We start from the raw sequence: 4,621 nt of genomic DNA, 5'->3' as shown, positions 1-4,621 counted from the left end.
CCAGACTTTTTAAAGCAAGTCTCCTTTTATTAATAGGGAAAATCTCATACCTGATCTCTGCTGGGCAATCTTCACATGAGATGTGGCTGATCTGACCTCCACACTCCTAAAGTGCTGGGATAAAGTGTCTCATAAGACCCAGTAGAGCCTAGAGAGATAGCTGCGCCTGCCCTCTTGGCTTCACATCAGCTGGCTTCCTGCTCCATCACTTTGCTTGTCTCCTGCGGGCTCTACCCCAGAAAGATGTGAGTTAGCCATCACTTAGTGTAATCACCCCAGGATGGAGGGTCTGTTCTATGGGCCCAAGCCAGAGTTCCCTGTCCAGTGATAAGCAGTGGGGGGTATGTGGTATCCACAAGAGATGGACTGCCTTGTTCCTTGGGTCAACTGCAGCTTGTTAGAGTTATCAATATGGCACTTAGGGTCTTTGCTTTCTTGATATTCTGAAGGTAACAAGGGCAGATCCAATGCAGAGGCAGTGGCAGAGAGGATTTCAGTCGATCTGTGAAGCTCTGTCCAAGAAACTGCCAAGTTGCTACTGGCTTGATGGTTTCAGTGGGGTCCTGGATAAAGACCCAAGCCAGGAGGACCTGCTCATCGAGGAGATATGGAAACCAGCACCCACGTAACGGTTCAGCCACTTTCCCATAAGGCTGCTGTGGTATACTGGGGGTCCACTCAAGTACCTAATTGCCTCATATCTTCCAGTGACTCAAGGTATCACTAGCGAAGCCTGCAAAAAGACAAAGATAATAGCCTGCCTCTTCCTCTGGGACCTCTGTACCACTGAGCTAAAATCCTGTTGCCAATCTGGACACAACTACGAGAGGTGGCTGGAAACAAGTTCAGAAGTCTTGTCTAGTCAGGAGGAACAAGATCAGAGACTTGCTTTTAAAAAAGTCTGGCCATGTTTCTGTAGAGCAGCTGTGCTGTGCTGGGGGTTCACTTCAGCCCCTGGTTGCCTCAGACACTCTGAAGTCCCAAGGTTGAAATGGCTGAGTTGCCCAAGTAACAAAGATTACAGTCTGGTCCTCTCTCTGGAAGCTCTGATTCAGGGAGGCCTGAAACATCTGTCAGCCAGAGAACAGCAGTGAAGGCAGCCAGAGACCCTGTTGAAAGGCTGTACCCAGTGATTAGGAATGTTGTTGGGGATTGAATTAAACAAGGGTGTGGCTATGTTTTTGCAAGCTGGCTCTGCTGTGCTGAGCTACCACTTACACCTCTGGTCAGCTTGGGTTCTAAAAAGCCCTAAGGCCAGAACCTAGTCATCCAAACAGCATAGATGGTGGCCTGCCTTTCTCTGTGGGAGCTCTGTCTAAGGAATATTTCAAATCTCCATTGGCCAGGGAACACCTGTGAGGGTAGCTGTAAGCACCAGGTGGGAGGTCCTGTTCAGTAAGAAGGATCAGGAGCCTGCTAACAGAAGCAGTCTGGCCATGATTTGGTAAAGCAGCTGTGCTGTGCTGCGGGAACTCTTCTGCCCCCGGTCGGTTTATACTCTCCAATGCCCACAGGCTGGAATAATTAAGTTGCTCCAACAGGAAAGATGGCAGCCTGTCCTGTCTTTTCTTTCACAGTTTATCTTGTGTGATGGAGCTGAATTTTTAGGCTGTTAATTTTTACAATAAGCATTACAGTTGTTCATAAAGAATCTTGCTGTTCTCTTTCAGGTTAGATGTATGAGAATTCATTGTCTCCTGTAAATAAACCTCTTGAGGTTTTGTTCTCTGGAAAGAAGTTGCTTTCTCCTATCTGGCTTTGGTCACAGTCATGTAGAGCAGTAGCCAGTCTACAAGGACATGATTGAATTTCCATTTCCAGTGTTTCCTAGTTGTGTCTTACATTCTCCAATTCAGAACTGACCATTTTATTCTTCGTTGTCAAAATGCTAAGCTGTCCACTCTCCTTAAATACCGTCTTTTTTCATTCTTCCTTATCCAATATTATGGTCTTAAGAATATTAGCATTCTTTTCTTTCACACTTTCAATGTCCTCTAAATTTTTTTTTTTCCCTTAGTAGGTTCTGCTGTTGAATTGTGTCTAGTTCCAGTCTAAGCAAGGCAATTTTTTTCCCAGAACATGCTATTTTCATGCAAGGGATCTTTTTCTTTCTTATGGCTAAGAGAACTCTAAGTCAACAAAGCAACATTTTAGTTAGCACAAAATAGAATAACATATCATAATTTCCTCTGAATTTAAAGCATAAGATGTATATTTGTATAATGAAAGAATTCCCATGGTGAATATGTTACTGAAAAAAAGTTGGACAAAACTTCAAACCTAATAGAGTGTAAATTCCAGAAAGTTTCAATATTGATTTAAACACCATGAAAAATAAATCACTAGAGGATTTTAAAGAATATTTGAATTGGAAAAGCCATTCTCTGAATTACAAAATAATCATAGGCATAAAATATAAGATTAATATATTTGACTACGTTTTAAAAATTGGATTTACACTCTGATATCTATCCTATAAACCACACCATTGTAAGAGCCTTAGCTATGCATATATTTAAACAGAAGCAGCTCCTCTAAGTTTTTAAGTTCCTTTTTCTGAAGAAGGTTTTATCAATATATGACTTTTCTAATACTGTTATAGTCAGTTATAAGAATTACATTTATTCATAACTGTTACATCTAAGTATTGTATCCTTCTATATGTACACATCTGCATCTAAGCATTGCACTTCTACATCCAACTGTGAACTCATTTAAGATCAGGATTCTTAAAAAGAGAAATAAAAAAATATATGCAGCTGGATACTGTGGCTCACACCTGTAATCCCAGCAGCATGTAATGTTCAGTGTTCTATGTAGTACTGCACTTCTACATGTGGCTGGGCGCAGTGGCTCACACCTATAATCCTAGCTGCTGAGGTGCCTGGATCACGAGGTCAGAAGTTCGAGACCAGTGTGGCCAGCATAGGGAAACTTCGTCTCTACTAAAAATAAAGAAAATTAGCCAGGAATGGTGGTGTGCACCTGTAATCCCAGCTACTCAAAAGGTTTAGGTAGGAGAATCATGTGAACCAGTAGGTGGAGGTTGCTGTGAGCTGAGATCATGCCATTGCACTCCAACCTGGGCGACAGACTGTGTGAGACTCTGTTTCAAAATAAACGTGTGAGTGTGTGTGTGTGTGTGTGTGTGTGTGTGTGTGTGTATAGTATATAGTATATAGGTGTATATATATGTGTGTGTGTGTGTGTATTTATATGTACATGTGTGTAATACACACAGATGTATATAGTATATTGTGAAGAATTTTCCCTATGTTGTCTGATGCTAGTTCTAGTGATCCTCCAGAAAATCACCATTACGTCTGTGGTGTAAACACATAATACAAAAGAAGCTTTTAATTCAAGATATTAATAATAAATAAGATACGACTTATAGAGTTTTTCTTAGAAATCATAAGATTAAGGAAGATCCAAGATGGCTGAATAGGAACATCTTCAGAATGTAGTTCCAGGCAAGAACAGTGCAGAGAGTGAGTGCTCACTACATTTCCAAAGAAGTTTTCAGTGCCAACAGACAAGGAGATTCCTGAGCATAAAAGCGTCATGAGTTTTCATTTCAGCAGTTTCAGCCAGGGATGCATCAGGACAAAGAAACTCAAAAAAGTTTGGGTGGCCATTTCAACTGGTGCCTGGAATGCCTGGGAGACAGAGCTGTCCATTCAACTGAAAGGGAGGGGGCTGAGACAGCAAACCAGGTGATGTGATCTGGCTTGACGGGTACCACACCCACGAGACAAGAAATCTGAAACACTCTGGATTAAGAGTTTCACAACAAGCGAAGCTGAAACTGGGATGGCCTAACTCCGTGGGGGGAAGGGCATCCCCGAATACCAAGGAAGTCTGCCACTATCGATGTAGACTACTTTGTGCCAGGCAGGGCATCCATGAAAAAAGGCAGCAGCATGGCAGGAACTTATAAATAAGGCTGACCTTCTTAGGACAGAGCACCTGGGAAAACAGCAGGTTATGAGTTCAGCTGCAGCAGAGTTAAAGGTACCAGCCCAGCAGCTCTGCACGAAACAGCAGAACTCCCAGCACAGCACTTGAGCTCTTATAAGGGACAGAATGTCTCCTCAAGCAATTCTCTGAGCCCCATATACACAAAAAGACACCTCATAAAGGAAAGCTCAGGCCAACATCTGGTGGGTACCATTCTGGTATGAGGATAGCGGAGGCAGAAACTGGCAGCAACCCTTGCTGTTCTGCAGCCCCATGGGTGATCTCCAGGTGTGTGGGATCTTGACAGCACCTCCAGTGATCCTGCAGCAGAGGGGCCTGACTGTTAGTAGGAAAACTAAGTGGAAAGAAATAGCTTCAACATCAATAAAAAGGGCATCCATTTAGAGACCCCACCTGAAAGTCACCAAGTACAAAGACCACAGGTAGATAAAGCCACTAAGATGGGAAGAAACCAGCGCAAAAGGGAAGAAAGCACCAAAAACCAGAAGACTTCTTCTCATCCAAGGGATCATAACTCCTCACCAGCTAAGGATCAAAGATAGATGGGGAATGAATCTGATGAATTGACAGAAATCGGCTTCAGAAGGTGGGTAATAACAAACTTCTCAGAGCTAAAAGAATGCGTGCTAACCCAATGCAA

Source organism: Saimiri boliviensis, assembly GCF_048565385.1.
Source record: "Saimiri boliviensis isolate mSaiBol1 chromosome 19 unlocalized genomic scaffold, mSaiBol1.pri SUPER_19_unloc_2, whole genome shotgun sequence".
Lineage (NCBI taxonomy): Eukaryota > Metazoa > Chordata > Mammalia > Primates > Cebidae > Saimiri > Saimiri boliviensis.
The sequence above is the reverse complement of the archived record's forward strand: the minus strand, read 5'-3'. Positions refer to the sequence as shown.